The sequence below is a fragment of the Puma concolor genome, chromosome C1 (genome assembly GCF_028749965.1).
Source record: "Puma concolor isolate L17-30 chromosome C1, mPumCon1.1.hap2, whole genome shotgun sequence".
Classification (NCBI taxonomy): Eukaryota; Metazoa; Chordata; class Mammalia; order Carnivora; family Felidae; genus Puma; species Puma concolor.
In genome coordinates, this window is record NC_141674.1 from 130,665,827 (window position 1) to 130,688,700 (window position 22,874).

A 22,874-nucleotide genomic window follows, 5' to 3' on the forward strand; every position below is an offset into this window, starting at 1 on the left:
AAGACATAGACCTTACACCCTTCATGCTTCACAAAAATTAAATCAAAACAGATCACAACCTTAAATATAAAACATAGAACTATAAATTCTCAACAGATAACATAAAAGAAAATCTAGATGATTTTAGGTTCAGCAAGACTTTTTAGATGCAACACAAAAGGCTTAATCCATGAAAGAAAAAATTGTTAAGTTGGATTTCATTAAAATAAAAAACTTCTGTTTTGCAAAAGACACTGTGAAGAAGATGAGAAAACAAGCCATAGTCTGGGAAAAAAATATCTGCAGAAGACATGTTTAATAAAGAACTATTATTCAAAATATACAGTAAACTCTTAAAACTCGAAAATAAGAAAATGAACCCAATGTAAAAATGGGCAAAAAATCTGAACTAGACACCTCAATAAAGATGAAATACAGGTGATAAATAGACATGAAAAAAATGCTCAACACCATACATCATTAAAGAATTTCAAATTAAAATAACAATAGCTAAAATTCAAAACACAGATAATACCAAATGCTATCAAAGATATGGAGTAACCAGTGTCTCTCAGGAGGTGAATGAAACAATAGACTGGTACGTTCAGATAATGAAAAATTCTTTGGCAGTAAGAAGAAATGAGCTATGAAGCCATGATAAAGAATCCAATGTGGAAATGCTACATACTCTATGGTTCTAACTATATGACATTCTAGAAAAGGCAAAACCATGGAGCGAGTAAAAAAAGGTGAGTGGTTGTCAGAGGTTGGGGGGAGGGAGAGATGAGTAGGTGGAGCACAGGAGATTTTTAAGGAAGTGAAACTACTCTGTGTGATACCATAGTCATGGATACATGTCATTATACATTTGTCAAAACCCATAGAATACACAACCCCAAGAATGAATCCTAATGTAAACTATGGGGATTTTTTTGATAATGATGTACCAGTGTTGTTTCATGGATTGCAACAAATGTATCACATTAATGGGGGTATTGATGATGGGGAAGATGCCATAGTGATGGGAGAGATGTGGAAACTCTCTCTACTTCCTCAGGTTTTTGTGAACCTCAAACCATTCTAAAAAATAAAGCTTGTTGAGCAGAACGGAGTCGCCGGAGCCAAGCGCAGACGAGAGGCCCACGGAAGAGGGTAGGAAGGGCGGCGAGGCGGTGCGCGCTCCACGGACTGGCGGGAGGGAGCCGGGGCGGAGGGGCGGCTCGCCGGCCAAGCAGAGCCCCCGAGTCTGGCTTGCAAAAAGCGGAGGGGCCTGACGGACTGTGTTCCGACAGCAAGCGCGACTTAGCGTCTGGGAGGTCATAAGTTAACAGCTCTGCTCGGAAAGCGGGAAGGCTGGAGGACAAAGGGAAGGAAAGCTGCTGAGCCCCCGGACGACAGAGCTCAGTTTGGTGGGGAACAAAGGCGCTCGCCAGCGCCATCTCCCCCGCTCATCCCCCAGCCAAAATCCCAAAGAGCACCAGTTCCTGCCAGGGAACTTGCTCGCTCCACGCAAACACCCAACTCTGCGCTTCTGCGGAGCCAAACCTCCGGCAGCGGATCTGACTCCCTCCTGCTGCCACATGGCCCCTCCTGAAGTGGAACACCTAAGGAGAAGCAAGCTAAGCCTGCCCCTCCTGCCCCCGTGCACCTTGCCTACCCACCCCAGCTAAGACGCCAGATCCCCAGCATCACAAGCCTGGCAGTGTGCAAGTAGCCCAGACAGGCCACCCCACCCCACAGTGAATCCCGCCCCTAGGAGAGGGGAAGAGAAGGCACACACCAGTCTGACTGTGGACACAGCGGTCGGCTGGGGTGAGACATCAGGTCTGACTGCGGCTCCGCCCACCAACTCCAGTTATACACCACAGCACAGGGGAAGTGCCCTGCAGGTCCTCACCACGCCAGGGACTATCCAAAATGACCAAGCGGAAGAATTCCCCTCAGAAGAATCTCCAGGAAATAACAACAGCTAATGAGCTGATCAAAAAGGATTTAAATAATATAACAGAAAGTGAATTTAGAATAATAGTCATAAAATTAATCGCTGGGCTTGAAAACAGTATAGCTGACAGCAGAGAATCTCTTGCTACAGAGATCAAGGGACTAAGGAACAGTCACGAGGAGCTGAAAAACGCTTTAAACGAAATGCATAACAAAATGGAAACCACCACGGCTCGGATTGAAGAGGCAGAGGAGAGAATAGGTGAACTAGAAGATAAAGTTATGGAAAAAGAGGAAGCTGAGAAAAAGAGAGATAAAAAAATCCAGGAGTATGAGGGGAAAATTAGAGAACTAAGTGATACACTAAAAAGAAATAATATACGCATAATAGGTATCCCAGAGGAGGAAGAGAGAGGGAAAGGTGCTGAAGGGGTACTTGAAGAAATCATAGCTGAGAACTTCCCTGAACTGGGGAAGGAAAAAGGCATTGAAATCCAAGAGGCACAGAGAACTCCCTTCAGACGTAACTTGAATCGATCTTCTGCACGACATATCATAGTGAAACTGGCAAAATACAAGGATAAAGAGAAAATTCTGAAAGCAGCGAGGGGTAAACGTGCCCTCACATATAAAGGGAGACCTATAAGACTCGTGACTGATCTCTCTTTTGAAACTTGGCAGGCCAGAAAGAATTGGCACGAGATTTTCAGTGTGCTAGACAGAAAAAATATGCAGCCGAGAATCCTTTATCCAGCAAGTCTGTCATTTAGGTTAGAAGGAGAGATAAAGGTCTTCCCAAACAAACAAAAACTGAAGGAATTTGTCACCACTAAACCAGCCCTACAAGAGATCCTAAGGGGGACCCTATGAGACAAAGTACCAGAGACATCACTACAAGCATAAAACATACAGACATCACAATGACTCTAAACCCATATCTTTCTATAATAACACTGAATGTAAATGGATTAAATGCGCCAACCAAAAGACATAGGGTATCAGAATGGATAAAAAAACAAGACCCATCTATTTGCTGTCTACAAGAGACTCATTTTAGACCTGAGGACACCTTTAGATTGAGAGTGAGGGGATGGAGAACTATTTATCATGCGACTGGAAGCCAAAAGAAAGCTGGAGTAGCCATACTTATATCAGACAAACTAGACTTTAAATTAAAGGCTGTAACAAGAGATGAAGAAGGACATTATATAATAGTGACAGGGTCTACCCATCAGGAAGAGCTAACAATTATAAATGTCTATGCGCCGAATACCGGAGCACCCAAATATATAAAACAATTACTCATAAACATAAGCAACCTTATTGATAAGAATGTGGTAATTGCAGGGGACTTTAACACCCCACTTACAGAAATGGATAGATCATCTAGACACACGGTCAATAAAGAAACAAGGGCCCTGAATGAGACATTAGATCAGATGGACTTGACAGATATATTTAGAACTCTGCATCCCAAAGCAACAGAATATACTTTCTTCTCGAGTGCACATGGAACATTCTCCAAGATAGATCATATACTGGGTCACAAAACAGCCCTTCATAAGTTTACAAGAATTGAAATCATACCATGCATACTTTCAGACCACAATGCTATGAAGCTTGAAATCAACCACAGAAAAAAGTCTGGAAAACCTCCAAAAACATGGAGGTTAAAGAACACCCTACTAACGAATGAGTGGGTCAACCAGGCAATTCGAGAAGAAATTAAAAAATATATGGAAACAAACGAAAATGAAAATACAACAATCCAAACGCTTTGGGAAGCAGCGAAGGCAGTCCTGAGAGGAAAATACATTGCAATCCAGGCCTATCTCAAGAAACAAGAAAAATCCCAAATACAAAATCTAACAGCACACCTAAAGGAAATAGAAGCAGAACAGCAAAGGCAGCCTAAACCCAGCAGAAGAAGAGAAATAATAAAGATCAGAGCAGAAATAAACAATATAGAATCTAAAAAAACTGTAGAGCAGATCAACGAAACCAAGAGTTGGTTTTTTGAAAAAATAAACAAAATTGACAAACCTCTAGCCAGGCTTCTCAAAAAGAAAAGGGAGATGACCCAAATAGATAAAATCATGAATGAAAATGGAATGATTACAACCAATCGCTCAGAGATACAAACAATTATCAGGGAATACTATGAAAAATTATATGCCAACAAATTGGACAACCTGGAAGAAATGGACAAATTCCTGAACACCCACACTCTTCCAAAACTCAATCAGGAGGAAATAGAAAGCTTGAACAGACCCATCACCAGCGAAGAAATTGAATCGGTTATCAAAAATCTCCCAACAAATAAGAGTCCAGGACCAGATGGCTTCCCAGGGGAGTTCTACCAGACGTTTAAAGCAGAGATAATACCTATCCTTCTCAAGCTATTCCAAGAAATAGAAAGGGAAGGAAAACTTCCAGACTCATTCTATGAAGCCAGTATTACTTTGATTCCTAAACCAGACAGAGACCCAGTAAAAAAAGAGAACTACAGGCCAATATCCCTGATGAATATGGATGCAAAAATTCTCAATAAGATACTAGCAAATCGAATTCAACGGCATATAAAAAGAATTTTTCACCATGATCAAGTGGGATTCATTCCTGGGATGCAGGGCTGGTTCAACATTCGCAAATCAATCAACGTGATACATCACATTAACAAAAAAAAAGAGAAGAACCATATGATCCTGTCAATCGATGCAGAAAAGGCCTTTGACAAAATCCAGCACCCTTTCTTAATAAAAACCCTTGAGAAAGTCGGGATAGAAGGAACATACTTAAAGATCATAAAAGCCATTTATGAAAAGCCCACAGCTAACATCATCCTCAACGGGGAAAAACTGAGAGCTTTTTCCCTGAGATCAGGAACACGACAGGGATGCCCACTCTCACCGCTGTTGTTTAACATAGTGCTGGAAGTTCTAGCATCAGCAATCAGACAGCAAAAGGAAATCAAAGGCATCAAAATTGGCAAAGATGAAGTCAAGCTTTCGCTTTTTGCAGATGACATGATATTATACGTGGAAAATCCGATAGACTCCACCAAAAGTCTGCTAGAACTGATACATGAATTCAGCAAAGTTGCAGGATACAAAATCAATGTACAGAAATCAGTTGCATTCTTATACACTAACAATGAAGCAACAGAAAGACAAATAAAGAAACTGATCCCATTCACAATTGCACCAAGAAGCATAAAATACCTAGGAATAAATCTAACCAAAGATGTAAAGGATCTGTATGCTGAAAACTATAGAAAGCTTATGAAGGTAATTGAAGAAGATTTAAAGAAATGGAAAGACATTCCGTGCTCATGGATTGGAAGAATAAATATTGTCAAAATGTCAATACTACCCAAAGCTATCTACACATTCAATGCAATCCCAATCAAAATTGCACCAGCATTCTTCTCGAAACTAGAACAAGCAATCCTAAAATTCATATGGAACCACAAAAGGCCCCGAATAGCCAAAGTAATTTTGAAGAAGAAGACCAAAGCAGGAGGCATCACAATCCCAGACTTTAGCCTCTACTACAAAGCTGTCATCATCAAGACAGCATGGTATTGGCACAAAAACAGACACATAGACCAATGGAATAGAATAGAAACCCCAGAACTAGACCCACAAACGTATGGCCAACTCATCTTTGACAAAGCAGGAAAGAACATCCAATGGAAAAAAGACAGTCTCTTTAACAAATGGTGCTGGGAGAACTGGACAGCAACATGCAGAAGGTTGAAACTAGACCACTTTCTCACACCATTCACAAAAATAAACTCAAAATGGATAAAGGACCTGAATGTGAGACAGGAAACCATCAAAACCTTAGAGGAGAAAGCAGGAAAAGACCTCTCTGACCTCAGCCGTAGCAATCTCTTACTCGACACATCCCCAAAGGCAAGGGAATTAAAAGCAAAAGTGAATTACTGGGACCTTATGAAGATCAAAAGCTTCTGCACAGCAAAGGAAACAACCAACAAAACTAAAAGGCAACCAACGGAATGGGAAAAGATATTTGCAAATGACATATCGGACAAAGGGCTAGTATCCAAAATCTATAAAGAGCTCACCAAACTCCACACCCGAAAAGCAAATAACCCAGTGAAGAAATGGGCAGAAAACATGAATAGACACTTCTCTAAAGAAGACATCCGGATGGCCAACAGGCACATGAAAAGATGTTCAGCGTCGCTCCTTATTAGGGAAATACAAATCAAAACCACACTCAGGTATCACCTCACGCCAGTCAGAGTGGCCAAAATGAACAAATCAGGAGACTATAGATGCTGGAGAGGATGTGGAGAAACGGGAACACTCTTGCACTGTTGGTGGGAATGCAAATTGGTGCAGCCGCTCTGGAAAACAGTGTGGAGGTTCCTCAGAAAATTAAAAATAGACCTACCCTATGACCCAGCAATAGCACTGCTAGGAATTTATCCAAGGGACACAGGAGTACTGATGCATAGGGGCACTTGTACCCCAATGTTCATAGCAGCACTCTCAACAATAGCCAAATTATGGAAAGAGCCTAAATGTCCATCAACTGATGAATGGATAAAGAAATTGTGGTTTATATACACAATGTAATACTACGTGGCAATGAGAAAAAATGAAATATGGCCTTTTGTAGCAACGTGGATGGAACTAGAGAGTGTGATGCTAAGTGAAATAAGCCATACAGAGAAAGACAGATACCATATGGTTTCACTCTTATGTGGATCCTGAGAAACTCAACAGGAACCCATGGGGGAGGGGAAGGAAAAAAAAAAAAAAAGAGGTTAGAGTGGGAGAGAGCCAAAGCATAAGAGACTGTTGAGAACTGAGAACAAACTGAGGGTTGATGGGGGGTGGGAGGGAGGAGAGGGTGGGTGATGGGTATTGAGGAGGGCACCTTTTGGGATGAGCACTGGGTGTTGTATGGAAACCAATTTGACAATAAATTTCATATATAAAAAAAAAACAAAAACAAAAACAAAAATAAAGCTTGTTAATTTTTAAAAATTAACGCAATCAGGGGCGCCTGGGTGGCGCAGTCGGTTGAGCGTCCGACTTCAGCCAGGTCACGATCTCGCGGTCCAGGAGTTCGAGCCTCGCATCAGGCTCTGGGCTGATGGCTCAGAGCCTGGAGCCTGTTTCCGATTCTGTGTCTCCCTCTCTCTCTGCCCCTCCCCCGTTCGTGCTCTGTCTCTCTCTGTCCCAAAAATAAATAAACGTTGAAAAAAAAAATTAAAAAAAAAAAATTAACGCAATCAATCAAAGAGAAAATGAAAGAACCAAAGAGTCCACATCAGGAAATTTGTGGTTCCTTTTATAAAATCAAATTGAAAGTTAAAGAGAAAAAACTAGGAAGAAACCCAGCAGTCAGGAGCTTGAGAAGTAACAAGCAGGTCAGATACAGTGATTTCAGAGAAGGCTAAACAATTAGCACAGGTCATACATGTGGAAAGCTCCATAGCATTGCTGCCCACTATAAGAATGACAGGGAAGATTTCCGACCTCTAGGAAAAAAAAATAGAGTGGTTTTTAAGTAGCAATTTAAAATAAATATATGGAAATGAAAAGGTATTTATCTGGGCCAACTAGTAGCATTTACTTAAAAATCCTTTTCTAAATATGTGAATACAGGTAATTAGCGGTCAATACGTATCTAGTTTTTAATTGTCATAATTATGTGACTTTAATAAAAATACTGTAATTTGCTTTCTCATGAGCATTGAAAGCTTAACCCCCTGTTTATCTCTTGAACATTTGCTAACCTAAGAAGGGTCGTTCAAAAGAATCTTATCAAAATTGCAGGTAGGCACTTTCTTTGAAATGCTCTAATTTCTTGGAGCTAGACCTAGCATATTTTTAAATTAAGTATTCTTTATTTTGTCATTTATTCAGCAAAAAAGCATTGAGCACCTAGTTTTGCAGGCTCTGTGACTCACAAACTATTCTTCTGCCTGTCTTGCTAGCATCTGACTCGCTCTAGCTTGCCATCAATAGCAGCTCAATTACATATATATGTTTATAGATAGATGATAAATAGATAGATAGATAGATAGATAGATAGATAGATAGATAGATAGATATCTCATGAGATTAGGGGTGGCTGGCTGAAAAAGTTTAAACTAGCTATCTGAACAGTAACAAACAAATCTAATGTTGGGGTGCTTTCGTGGCTCAGTTGGTTAAATGTCCACCTCTTGTCTGCTCAGGTCATGATCTCATGGTTTGTGAGTTTCAGCCCCACGTTGAGCCCCATGCTGAAGTGCAGAGCCTGCTTGGGATTCTCTCTTTCTCTTCCTCTACCACCCCCCTCTCTCAAAAGAAATAAACTTTAAAAAAAACAATAAAACAAATATCAAATCTAATATCGAATCCATCTCCTGCCTCACATGAAGAATAAGATAACAGGTTCTAATGCTGGCAGTATAAGGGTCTCAGTTAAAGTGTCACATAGTACATGTGTATGTGTGTGAACATGTATGTGGACCTGTAAATTTTCATGTATTTTCTATAACATGAGACACACAGGCTGGTCCCCAAGAATCAGTGTCACAGGAGGTTTACACCATGAAACCAGCCTCATCCTGGCAGGATAAGCATGGGTGGTAAAAGCTTCAGAGTGAATTAGGAATCTCAGGCCCAAAGGGCTGACTTAGAGCTCTAATGGGCATGGAAATGTCTTGGAGGAGAGGGAGGGTTTATCAGGGAGAGAAAGGAGTGTGGAAACAGTGCATACAGAAAAGAAAATTAGAGCACAGTGCCAGGTCTCATCCAGATTTCAGGATCACACAATCCAGTGAAATCTCTCAGGGTAATCAAATAGGAAGCAACAAAATACAAGGACCAACACTGGCAGTATGGTGTGGCATGTTGAGGGGATGACACCACCTAGGAATGAGAGCAGATTTGGAGAAAATAATGGCAGAAGCCTCACACTGAGTGAAGTGTTTGTTGGGAACTATTTGTGGGACCATCTAGGGGGAGGTCAGAAATTGGTGGAAAGTCTTTAAAGAACCAAGAGGTCTGCTATTTAACATTAACTATGACTTAGAAGAGATGCTAGGGAAGCTTCTCTGAAAGGAAGCCTTCAGAATTCTCTTTGCAGGTCAAAGTTTATATTTACACAAGAGAATAAGTAATACCAGTATAGGAAAAGCCACCTGTTTCCACTAAAAGGGATCTCTTGTTTTTGGTTATCTATGCTTTATCTGAAGTCTGAGAGAGTCATATCCAAAAGCCCAACTATATAAAAGATAGTAATTGGACAATTAGCAAAATTTGAACAAGGTCCATAGATTAGATAATAATATTATGTCAAAGTTAATTTTCCACTTTTGATAATTGCACAGGGAATACCCTTGTTCTTAAGAAATATGCACTGAAGTATTTTGGGATAAAGAAACATATCTGCATATTTTACATAGCTCAGAAATATTTACATGTATGGAAATTGATATACAGGCACACATACATAAATATGAAGATGAGAGAAAAAGAATGATAAATGTGGCAAGACATTAATGATCAAGGCAATGCATAAAGGTTATACAGCAACTTTCTGTATAATTCTTCAAATTTCTCTGTGTTTGAGGTTATTTCAAAACAAAGTTGTTTTAAAAAGGCTTTGGCAACAACAACAAAAAAGCGAACACAAATTAGAACTAATCATAAATATAGATTAAGGCTGCTTTTTTTTTTTTTTTTTTTTTTTTGGATTATGGCTTCTTAAATATTGGGACCCTAGCCATGTTGGAAGTTTGACATCCTCACACCACAATACACTCTACCTCCCCATTCAGCATCTTTAATTTTATGGCAATTATACTTAGGGGTTAAAACACTTTCCAGAAATCTCTGTGAAGAAACTAAAATGTCTTAGTTAGAAGGGTAGTGCCTTAATCTCTACACATTATCCCAGTGGGAAAAAAGCAGGATCTTAAAGATCCTTTCTCTCTGGTTTCTGTTGTACTTACCCAGCCAATAGCCTTACCCCTCTACTTCATGATGGTAGGCTTTAGTGTCATTAGTCATGTAAAATCATATTAAACTTCCCATGGGAGAACAAGTAACATTTAATGTGAACGTAATTTATTTTGATTGATATATCATGTTTTTAGAATAAGGCTCCAAAATGTTGTGTTTTTTTACAATCACCAGACAATAATACTAATGGCCTGGTCTATTATTCATGGTCATTTTTTAATGCTAAGTCCACTAATGATTTGATATTGAACTCCCACTTAAGTGATAATCATTATGCTGACTTTTTTGGAGTCATTTGCTATGTGTTTTACATTTTAATATATTCAAGTTATAAAGCATTTATCCCATGATAAACTTTCTTAGTAAAAAAACATTACACATATTTTATAGGTATTTGTCAAGGGGCCAATTTCTGTGGATCATTTCTGCTCTAATACTCTAGCTTGATCCCAGAAAATAAATCCTCTACCTATTTGGTAATTTCTACTCACTGCCACAGGAAAGACTGACATTTCATTGGTGGAATTGAAATAACAATTGACCATACTCAACTTGGGCCCTTTCTCCCATTTCTGGATTAACTGGATGAGTTCATTCTTCTGTATTGCTTTTCCAGGAGGGTGACCACACATGGGTCAGGACCAAGACCTACTTTCTGGAAGCAGTTCTGAAGAGCTATCTCATTCTGTTTGAGAACTCAGAGTATAAAGCATTAGCCCTCAGTGAGTGTGTCTGCTTTGGAAAGACCATTCAAGCCTTTCCAATGAGAAAAATGATATTCCATACTTTTTTTATTTTTTGTTCATTTACATAAATTTGCTCAGAACTCAAGAGACTAAGAGAAGAGTGCTATTTATTGGCTCCTAAAATCTCACCAATCTCATTGCCTAGTTTTCTATTTTCAGCTTTGGGGACTTACTTTTTGTGAATGTGTATTACACTGAGGTTTAAACCTGTAAACATTTTTCTAGTAGGGATGGATAATTAACAAGGCACCTATTTAAACTTCAAAACAAAGTGGTTATTCACTTCAGTGCCTGATAGGTTATGTGTTTGCTATAAGTCAGTAGTGACGATTAAGAAATGGTCTTTTAATGGTCCTTTTAATTTCCTAAGGCTTTGTCTGATCTTCATAAATCACATGACAAACTCTGTGAACAGCTTCAAAGGGAAACATCTCTCTGATGAAGTAAAAAAGCATAAAAACTGGAAAAGGACAGGATAGAGCCTGGCTCTACAAACTTAACAGAAAGTGGAGCGATCTGGGATTGGTACAGACTTCATCACTAATGTGGGCAGAGCTTGGGAAACTGACCCAGCAACCACGACTGGCTGCCTCCAGGAGGTTGGTTGCTATTAGGAAAGTCAGTTCTGGGGCGCCCAGTCAGATTATGTCTGGTAACATCATTAGACTTCCAAATCAAACTACAATCTTTAGTCTTTTAGTTAGGAGAGCCACTAAATACACTGCCTTGTTCGCGGAAGTTGGTTTCTTCCATCTTGTGATTGAATGAACATTAACTAATGGGGAAGTTTTAGTTACTTACTTTTTTAGTTTTTCTTTATTTTATGCACAAGTTAAAGGTTATAATGGTATATCATTAGGTTTGAGGAAGGAAAACAAAAATTACTCTATTTAAAACAGAGGAAACTTAATACTGGCAATTGGTTCCCCAGGTGATGAAAGAGCTGAAAGAGAAATGGGATGGTGAAGCAACCTGCTAGCAGCAGCAGCAGCAGCAGGAGGAGGAGGAGGCCTAGAGGCAGCAGGTTATTGTAGTCCAACAGCCAAGGTTACCTGGAGGAATTTGAAACCATGGAATTGCTTCTCCTCCCCCATCACGCTCTGCATCCAGTAATACTAAGTAAACATGAATGGATTTCAAAGCAAATAAGCTGAGGCCCAGCACAAACAATATTTGTAAATTAGTCGATATCTTATCTCAAACTGTCAAATGCTTTCTAGCCAGAAAAATGGAATGCACAAGTAATATTTACTCACTACTACCATTCTTTTCCTCATGTCTCTCACCCAAACTGTAAGAAATAAACAAAAAAAGAATACTATATTTTTTAAAGCTCTCAAGGTAATTGAGATTATGTTCGTACCACCTCTCTTCTTTCCATCCTCCTTACCTAGCAACAAGGCTCTACTTCATGTCAAAATTCAAAATTTGAGCAATGGTATGCTTAAATGTTGACATCCTTAATGATTTTTCCCTCCTTTCCTACTTTAAAATTGGAAGGAAAAAAAACTAACAAATCCAAAGAAATGGTATTCTATGATAAGGAGTCCAAGACTACTGAATCAATACTATTTTTTAATAATACCAGAGCTTCATACCAGAGAGTGTATTCAAAATAAAATACAATTTTCATTCTAATTTTTTACTCTTCAAAATAAAAATTTTAAGAAAACACTATGGCTTTATGTAGCACTTCAAAACTAAACTCTTTTAAGATATAGATTGGTATGTTTTACAAGGGGGGAGAAAGGCACTCCCTGACCTCTCAAGTGCATAACTGGACACCTCGGCACCATCTATAATGATTTGGCCCCAATCCTACTTATAATAGTAAAAAGTAGAGGCAGCAGAACCCAGGTCTGAGCTAGGGGACAATTAGTTCCATCCATTAGTGGAAATTTTACGAGTTCAGTAAATGAGGAGTGTCTGGTTGAGTTCTTAGGAGAAAAGGGGGAATATGGTATAGTAAAGCCATAATATACTACTTATTCAGAACCTTTTCAGGAATCTTAAGGTCACCTGCCTTCCAGTCCCAAAGAAATACAACCTTGCAAAAACTTCCCTGGCCATTTACAACCCGCCTGGCTAAGCTTTCCCTTGGGGCCTGAAGGACTGACCCTTCTGCTGACTCAGGCAGACAGGTTATCCTGAAGCCTTTTCTAAATCCGCATATCCAGCCTCATCTGTCTTGCACAGAATACGAGGCTAAGATAGTATCCACAGATGTACCCAGGCTACTGTAGTCAGATTGAACCCCTCTTCTGAGGGGGTGGTATTTGGTCAGGTAATTAAGGAGTGAATAGTAGGGTTCCTCAGATGACCATGAGAGTCACCTCCATGAGAATTCAGAAACCTGAAGTCTAGTGTGAGGAGACATGGTCACAGACAGAAGAGAGATTCAGATTAGTGGCTCTAACATATCTTTTCAACAACACCTTCCCATCAACTTAGAAAGTGTTCCCACGGAGTGTGGACTTCACTTATTCCCTGGGGATATCCAAGATCTCAGAATGCACTGAAGAGCACATAGTGAGCAGCTAAAAGTCCTCAAAGATCTTTATCTCTTTCTTGTATCGATGCTATCCATCTGTTTATTCATTTATTCCTTTGGCATTGTCTATCCTTCCTCTCCACACTCACCTTCATTATCAGAGTAGCTTTGAACAACAAATGAACAAAATTAAGAGGTATTTTAAAGTTCTTTCCCTATAAGATATTTTTTTTGAAGAGCTGTTCTTTTTTTTAATTTATTTTTTAACATTTATTCATTTTTGAGAGACAGAGTGCAAGTGGGGGAGGGGCAGAGGGAGAGGGAGACACAGAATCCGAAGCAGGCTCCAGTCTCTGAGCTATCAGCACAGAGGCCAACTCAGGGCCCGAACTCACGAACTGTCAGATCATGACCTGAGCCGAAGTCGGAGGCTTTAACCAACTGAGCCACCCAGGAGTCCCTGAAGAGCTGTTCTTTATAGGGTGTTTGGTGCTTTTTAATAATGATGAAATCACCTTGCCATTTGTAGTCATTTATAACCCAATCACTTCTCTTAATTTACTTTTTTCATAATTTATAAAATAAAATTCTTTGTTTTTATTAAGCTATAATTTATAATCCCACACATTTAAAATTGATTAATTTTACTTCATAAGAACAGGTATATTTTATTAAAATAATTTAAATGTGTTTGAGAAAATAGAAAGCAAAATAAGGATAAGGCATAAAACAGTGCTGGAGGTGAAGCTAATGCCAAAACCACACACACACACACACACACACACACACACACACACACACACACACATGCAAGTATACCCTGAGCTCAAAACAACTGTATTGCAATAGGTGGCCTAAGAGTTTATCTCTAAGCTAACAGAGAACATAAAAATGCAACCATAGTAGCTGATTCATCAAACAATTTATAAGGTCCATTAGATAAAAGCAGCTAGTCCTGACATGAAAGCTGAAACAAAATCCCCTCGTACAATGTAATAAAATACTTGTCAATAACAAACGTACCAAAAACACAACTGCAATATTTTAGGGCCATTTCTTGTAGTACTCTTAAGTATAAGCCAGTATCATCATGATAAAGCCTAATTCTACCAAAGAGGTGAAGCTGATTCAGTTATAAGGGGTAGTTCTATGTTGGCATAATTAATAAAGGAATAGGCTTAAGACTGTGGAAATAAGAATGAATGTTCAAAGTATAATAAATCTTCTTTAAAGGTTAATTCTCTCATTTAGGCTTTGACAGCTACAAGGGGCAATGAGTTTGCTCTCTAGCCCCTGGACTTCTGCTCTTTTGTGTTGTTAAAAACCAACCTGTATACCTTAACAGTAGTGGTAGGGTTTTATAAGACAGCACTCTCATACAAATCACACCTTACAAGGACATAAAACTAACTGGAAGATAGCCCACATCTGCTCAGGGATTAATCAAAGACAGGTCAAAGTCTTCCTTATGCATTTATTTGGATCAGCTTCAATATTCACACCAAAGTATCATCAAGATCCCAAAGTTTTATTGCATTTAATTTTGCTCCATTAACTTTGGCCTGGAAAAATGTAAACATAATTATTAACAAGTTCATATATTCATTCATTCAGTTAATATCTATGAGCCCCAGCTCTTCTAGGTACTGGAGAAATAGTAGGAAACAAAACAGACAAAAATCCAATCCTAAAGGATCTCACTTTTTAATGAATACCTGAATTGGTCACAAACAAATTTTAATAAAACATTCTTTGATTATCTGGTTTTGAAAAGGCCTATTTCTAAGCATTGTCTCCAAAATAAGCTGTTTTAAAAGCTAAACTCCATCTCATTGTCTAACACACAAATCTTCTTAAATACAATGTCTTTTTTGCAATCATTTTGGAGAACAATGTTTTTCTTGCCATCTTTTTGTTATCTAAAGAATTTTTTTTTTTTTTTTAAGGTAAGCTTCACGCTTATTGTAGAGCCCAATGCAGGGCTTGAACACATGACCCTGAGATCAAGACCTGAGCTGAGATCAAGAGCCAGATGCTTAACTGATTGAGCCACACAGGCACCCCTCTGAGAAAATCTTATAGTTTATTTTTATTAAGGAATTTCCAATATGAGTCCTTATTGCAAATACATAAAATCATTACTTTTGCAGTATTACATGAATGGTGGCATTGTGTATATTCTTGGGAGGCACATTCTAATATTTTATTGAATATTTAAAACAATTTTTATCAGTTATTCAAGAAATCCCACCTCAAAAATTGGTTTCTAGTAACAAGTACTTATCAAATCTGACAGTTTTGTAAAAGCTATTTCATATTCTATCTTCGTGATTAGTCTTTATAAATTAATGCTAACTTTCTATGTTTTGTATGTCTGGTGTATTTATTAAATGCTTATAAATCAACCAAATACTAGCTTCTGTTTAGTGAGGAATTGACATTAATCAAAGATATTACCAAAGACGTGAGAAATGAATTATAGTTTCATTAAACTCAGATTTTGGAAAAGATCTCTAATTCATAAAATAATACCGGATTATAATATGCAGTAATTTACAGAGAGTATATATGCCCAGACTTTTACACTAAATTGCACTAGTGCTTCAAAGAGAGTTATAATGCTCCATTTTGTCTATTATTTTGTCAGAGCTATATCATAATAAATTATATAACATAACCACCTTGGAAATTATATGTTTTATATGAAATATTTCACCTAATAAGGAGTTAATATTAGAAATATGCTGCATTAATGAAATATTGTTCAGGAAAAAGAGTTTTTAAGTCATGAAAATGGACAAAAATAAGAAGGCTTACCGAAGAAATACAAAACAGTCTCAGCACAAAATGCTGTAAATTTGATTATTTTTTATTTCTTACAGCTATTTGTCATAGTAAATATTTAGGTACATTAATTTCAAAGACTGCATATAGTTTAAAATATGGCAGAAATTAGGAGCTACCAAATGAATGTAAAAACTTTCAAGAGGGTTTTATTTTAGGCAAAGTGGTAATTAGATGATTTTATAAGTAGGAAAACTGACTCTTTTAAGGCAGATTTTTTCCAAAGGCAAAAACGCAGAGCAGGCAAAAAGGAAGCAAAGACTCAAGAGCAATTAACAAATTTGAACCCATATTACATATTTTAAAACAGCAACAAAAAAGATCTTTAGCAAGTGAAGATTAGAAGGAAAATAGCAATAGCTAACATGTACTGGGGTACTGAGCCCTTAGTCTCTGTTCTAGTCACTTTACACGTACTCATTTCGTTGTTTTTTTTAACCGGTTATTTTTTGTAAACTTTATTTCCATCTTGTTTGCTTTTGTGAAAAAGCAGCTTAAGACCACTCACTGGTCCTATCCATGTGGCCTAAGTAGTGGGAGCTGAAGAGCAGTCTTTAGTCGGGAACTGCACCTTTAGTCGGAGACCACTCTGCAACTTATGGGTTGAGTAGCAGTAAATTTAGGAGCTGGAGCAGTCCTTTCACACTGAAATTCCTCGTTGGTCACAGCCTTTTCAGCAGTGGCCTGCTCTTCCTTTTCAATCTCTTCAGGATCTCTGTAGAAATAGAGATCACACATGACGGGAAATGGTGCCACACATGCACAGAACTTCCTGGGCCAGCATCCACCTCATCAGGCCCACAGAGTGAAGTCCCTTATTGTGAAAGGGATGGCAATGTCCATATAGTGCAGAGGAAAGAATGTGTTACACAGAATAATGGCAAGTAGGTTAACATAAGATGCCTCTGTGAATGCCTGGTGGTCAGCCCTGGGATCAGTAACCACCAGACGTCTTGGTTTTCAGAAGGTTGCCTGGATTTGGTTAGTGAAGCTTTCAGGAGTGAAGCCCCCAGAAACAGCAATGACTGCAGTAGCAGCAGCAAATTTCAGCACAGCTCACTGGCCAGTATTCCTGGATGTTATGACACTGACAACAGCTGGGTTTTCAGTGGCAACAATAGTACAAGCTGCCAGCAGAAGCTTCTCCCAGGTTTATGATGTAGATACCATCACTTTGTATCTACATCACTTTGTAGATATACTGTGCCACCTAAGAGGGTTCCTGCTGCAAGGAATTTGAGGACATACTCCTCCTTCATTTGCAGGACATCAAGGACTCTGGACACTGTGAAAGTTTCCCTTTAAGTTGACAGGAATGCAAAATGACGCCATATGGACCCCTCCCTGAGGAGTTTGGGGGAAAATGCTCACTTAATCTTCACAACAACCCTTCGAATCAGCACTATTGTTACCTCTATTTTGCAGACAAGGAAAATGAGCCACAAAGACTCAGAAAAACTTGCTCAAGGTCATCATCTAGGAAGTTATGCTCAGGTATTCTGGCTCTAGGACCCTATGATATCCTTAATATTATAACAAATATCTTTAAAAATCATATTTAAAATGAGAAAGTAGAGGCATATTCTGTAAATTAATTAGAAGACAATAATGTCCACTATATCATGTATCATTTGGAAATGTAGAAATGAAAGAAGGAAAGATGGGAAAAAAAGGAAGAAAGGTAAGAAAAATATATGTATGTAAGTGATGAATCACTAAATTCTACACCTGAAGCTAACATTACACTGTATGTTAACTAACTGGAACTTAAATAAAAATTTGGAGAAAGAAAAATAATAAAAAAGTAAAATGATAAGACTGAATAAAAATAAAATAGAGAAAAAATTATGCAAGCTGTCTCCCTAGAAAAATCTCCGGTATGCAGATAATCTAAATAACTGAAAATCATTTTTAGTCACTTCTGTTTATACTAGGGTACATATATGTGTATGAAGGCACATACACCTATCTTATAGATGTAATGTATTATGTGTACATATATGTATATACTGTATATTAATACATTATACATACACATATATGTGTGTCATATATAACACATTGAATGACATGTGTATATACATTATACTTATGTATATATTAACCATATATTAACACTTATATAATAAATCTTCAATAAGTATCTGTTGAATGAATGAAAGAATCAATATACACATATATGCTTTTTGGAAGCTATGCATGCACTATTCAAAAACCTTCAATAAGGAAGGGTGGATTTGGGCTCTTAATTTCACTTTATACTTCTTCATATTGTTTCCATTTTCTGCTAGTATTCATATATTCCTCCTTATTTTTCCATGTCTACTATAATTACTTAGAAAATGGGATTATAGGACATTTTTTGCTTTATATTAAAATACTAATAAATATTAAGAAACACAATATTATTTGTTGACTACTTTTTTTTAGTTTTTTTTCACATTTATTTATTTTTGATATAGAGAGACAGAGCACAAGCTGGGTTGGGGCAGAGACAGAAGGTGACACAGAATCCGAAGCAGGCTCCAGTCTCCGAGCTGCCAGCACAGAGCCTGCCGCAGGGCTCGAACTCACAAACTGTGAGATCATGACCTGAGCCAAAGTCAGATGCTCAACCAACTGAGCCACCCAGGTGCCCATGTTGACTACTTTTTCATTAATGTTAGGAATCTAAGGGAGACCACACACACCTTAAAATTTATATGAATCAACCCAGAGCAATACAATAGATGTTACCCAAAGAACAAGATTTTTGTGTTTTTGTTTTGGGGGGCTGTGATTTTGGTATTGGTTTTGTTTGATTAGAAGGCTCATCCCATAAATGTCCAGTTCCCCAGATTAAATAGATGGAAAATCAGAGGTGAGAGTGTCACCATAGTCAGATGATAAACACAACCACCTATACTTCTTACTTTTAAACTTAAGTGTCATCTTCCACTAAAATGCTTTCATTTATTCTGTGGATCTGTCTCGACAATCATGCAGCCATAATTTAAATAAGTGTCAAAGCTAAAATCCTCTTAGAAATAATCTTTCTTCCTACTCTTCTTTTTTGCCTTCCAGTAATTAGTGTACCTGTGGGCAGGTGGTATAAAGGCTATGAAGTATTTTAACAGATTTTTTTGGTTTCATGATTAACTGACAGAAAACTGAAGTGTTACCCCCTCTTACATGTAATCAAGTAAAGATTATAGTTTTGATTAGCCATTGAATAAGTCCAGAAACATAATCAGATACTTGCCTATTTTGTCAACCTCTGATTTAGAGTCTTTATTGCAATTGAATGGCCCTAATCGACTAACAAATAAGATATCTGATTTAAGTAGACAAGTAATAAAATGGTTTTGCTATGGAAAGTTTCCTTCTCGCTTATGCAAAGAGATGAGTTAAAGTCTTCCTAATGGTCCATTAAAGACTATAAGTATTTGATATGTAAGGTAAGATCACTTTCAGTGTTCTGATGTAAGTTAGAATCTTTATTTTATCATCTCTTCTCAAATCAATCAAAAATATTTCTTGGGCCCTTGCAATATAAAGCACCCAGAGGAGGAAGAATCATAATCTTTACCTAAAAATGTTCATCTCATTAGAAAAATAATACAACTAGGTAAGAAGAAGAAGAAAATTAAATATTCTATTGCAGTATAAAATTGTGCCATACAGACAGTAAATCTTCATTTTCTTTCTATTTTTGTCACTCCTAAGATCTTTCTATTCTTTTAATAGCCCCTCTACCTTTCAATATTGGGTATCTTTAGGGCTAATTTTTCTACCCCCTTCTCTACACACTCCTTCAGTGATCTCATCCTTTCCTATGGCTATGAAACCATACAAATTTTGGTGCTTCCTGAATGTAATGCCCAGTACAGACCTTAAACGTGATAGCCTCTTCCCTAGCTTATACATCTGCTCAAATATCTCAGATGTTTCTAAAATTTAGCCTCTCCAAAATTGATCTCTTGATCATCCTTCTTTAACACCAAATCTGCTTCCTCTCTCGATTTCTCAATCTCTATACTGCTAAAGCCAGAAAAATCTGAGAATTGTCCTTGATACCTTACCACTTTTCCTTGACTCCTATATTTATTTAGTCCACTATAAAATCTGGTTAACTTGACTTTCAAAATATTACTTAAATTACTTACATTTCTCTTTTCATTCTGATTGCTTACCTGGCCTCCCAGCATTTGCCCTTTTTTGCCCTCCTCCCTCCTCCATTCATTCTCCACATGGCAGCCCAAATGACCAATTGAAAGTGAAAATTGCAGGGCACCTGGCTGGATTGGTTGGTTGAGCTCTGACTTTGGCTCAGGTCATAATCTTGCAGTCCATGAGTTCAAGCCCCATAGCGGGCTCTGTGCTGACAGCTCAAAGCCTGGAGCCTGCTTCGGATTCTGTGTCTCCCTCTCTCTCTACCCTTCCCCTGCTCATGCTCTGTCTCTCTGTGTCTCTGAAAAATAAATAAACATTAAAAATTTTTTTGATTTAAAGTGAAAATCCCATTATGTCACTTTTTCTTAAAAGCCTTCAAGAACTTCCCATTGTATTTAAGATAAAGTACAAGCACAATTTAAATCATATACCTTGCACCCTTTATGTCTCAAATAAAATTATTTTTTTCACAATACATTATAATTTGTTAATACATTTATTATGGGTAGTTTTCATCTTTGTTTTGGTTTTATCAGTTTGTCTGTTTACCCACCCCTACCAGGCTCAAGACTGCATGAAGCAGAAACCATGCCTCCTTATACACATGATCTCATTTAATCTTCAAAATAACTCTATTTTATTTATTATCCCTATTTTACAGATGAGGAAAATGGCTCAGAGAAGATGAGTGGCTTTCCTGAGGATACACATCTGATATAATGAAAAACTTGATTTAAACCAAGATCTATGGGAAGCTGAGGGCTATATAATTATATATGATGTTGTATCATCTCCCACAGGAGATGTCCAAAAGCACAGCTATACTAGGGAACTTCCTCTTGTAAATTACTAATACGTCATAATCAACATGAAAGGAAGTCTCAAAAATGTCAATGTTAAACACTTTGTTAACTGAATAATTGGAAAGGAGGTAGGGTAAGAAACCGTTTGCTCCACTTTGTGGGGTGGGGGGGAGTGTGGTGCACACAGCATTTTTATATATAAAAACGTCAAGTGTTAAGAGCTTTCTTTTTTTTTTTAACATTTATTTATTTTTGAGACAGAGAGAGACAGAACATGAACGGGGGAGGGTCAGAGAGAGAGGGAGACACAGAATCCGAAACAGGCTCCAGGCTCTAAGCTGTCAGCACAGAGCCCGACACAGGGCTCGAACTCATGGACCGTGAGATCATGACCTGAGCTGAAGTCGGACGCTCAACCGAATGAGCCACCCAGGCACCCCGGTTAAGAGCTTTCAAGAAAGATGACCCAAATCCCAATTCCTCTATTTCAATTTCCTAATATGTAGTTTTAAGATTTAAGAATTAAATGAGGCAATAGGTATGATGTATTTAGCATAGTCTTATATTCAAATAATACTTACTAGTATATTAATCAGTCTCTTTTTTAGCACAGCTACACAATCACATGGTGAGAGAAGAGAAGAGACACTGGAGAATGTGCTGTCAGTTTTAAGTCTGAGGGTGCTCATTGTCATGTACCAGTGAATATGGAGTAATTCCAGTCAAGCAAAATGGAATTCCCCAAGGTTCACGAATTGGAACGAGCTCCAAATCCCTGTACTTGATGATGATGCCGTCTAGAACGTATGGAGAATGTTACAGATGAATTCAGTTCATGGTTCTTTCAAGCCCTGACCCTATCTTTCCTACTTTATTCTGTATACTTAAATCTCTTTTAGTATCCTTCAAGGATTCCCTAGTGCCTTGCTCTCACCCCCGCTCCTCAGGACTGTAGTTCTGATCCCCACATCCCTAGTTCCCCTTGCTGGGGCTTGTTCTCCCAGGGCTGCCAGCCTGGACTGAGATAAATCATCTCAGGGAATACTGAATTTCCTATTGTTATAGTCTGTGGTCCTGTGGTCCCTCCCCTGGTAGTAGTGATCATGCTAGCAGCCACCAGTTGTCCACAATCATGTTTTTGGATACCTTGTTCTGCTAATACTCTATGCCTCCTCCTTCTCTATCTGCAAAATAAGGGTAAGTTCTGTTGTTCACCATCTTACTATGTGTGGAAGTAGTAATGGAATCATGTTCAACCCCTTTGTTCCATAATGTAATGTAATTAACGTCTCTGCTATTAACCCCTATTAAAAGGTTAAAATTCTAAAGACCCAAGACGCACACATTGGATACTTATAGAAGAAAATGCTGGGGGGTGGGAGAATTTCTAACATCACTCCAGAATAAACCTAATATATTCAAAAGTAGTTAATTAATAATAACATAGCTTTGTAAAGCACAAGAAAACTGTCATTTCTTTAGAACTGATATTAAAGTTGAACTAATTATGAATTATAATCATTAAAAATACTTTGGGGAATATTTTCAAAATGCTCATATATATTACTGGCTTTGGGTAAAAACAAGGAAGGGAATCAAACTCAGGAGCCCTCCTAATTTTTCTGTCAGTGATATTCTCTAATTTTTTTCTTTTTTTTTAATTTCTTTTCATTTTTTTCATCTTTTTTTATCTCTAATTTCTGATGATACTGCTCCCATTCCCAAATGCCATCACTTTCCTCATGACACATAATCACCATGCAAAAGAGATGTTTCTCCAGTCCATTGTCTGTATCCATCACAATTCATTACCTCTGTCACAGAGCTTTCCTTCCCTGGCCACACCACTTCTTGCTGACTGCTTTTTCCTAGCCCCTTGCTAACTTCTGTTAAATCTTTTTTCAATGACTAGTGTCATATGGCA

At 37.9% G+C, this 22,874-nt stretch overlaps 1 long non-coding RNA gene across 2 annotated transcripts in view; it reads right to left on the minus strand.

Annotated features, from left to right (window-relative positions):
- LOC147578442 (uncharacterized) overlaps positions 1 to 22,874 on the minus strand; it is a 317,690-nt gene that overhangs the window by 250,944 nt on the left and 43,872 nt on the right. The window contains exon 2 of one of the 2 annotated variants that reach the window (XR_015255195.1): positions 14,612 to 21,747. The exons of the other annotated variant lie outside the window; for it this stretch is intronic. This is a non-coding gene — a long non-coding RNA (uncharacterized LOC147578442). Of the gene's footprint in view, positions 1 to 14,611; positions 21,748 to 22,874 lie in introns of those variants that run through there. 2 annotated transcript variants of the gene reach the window in all.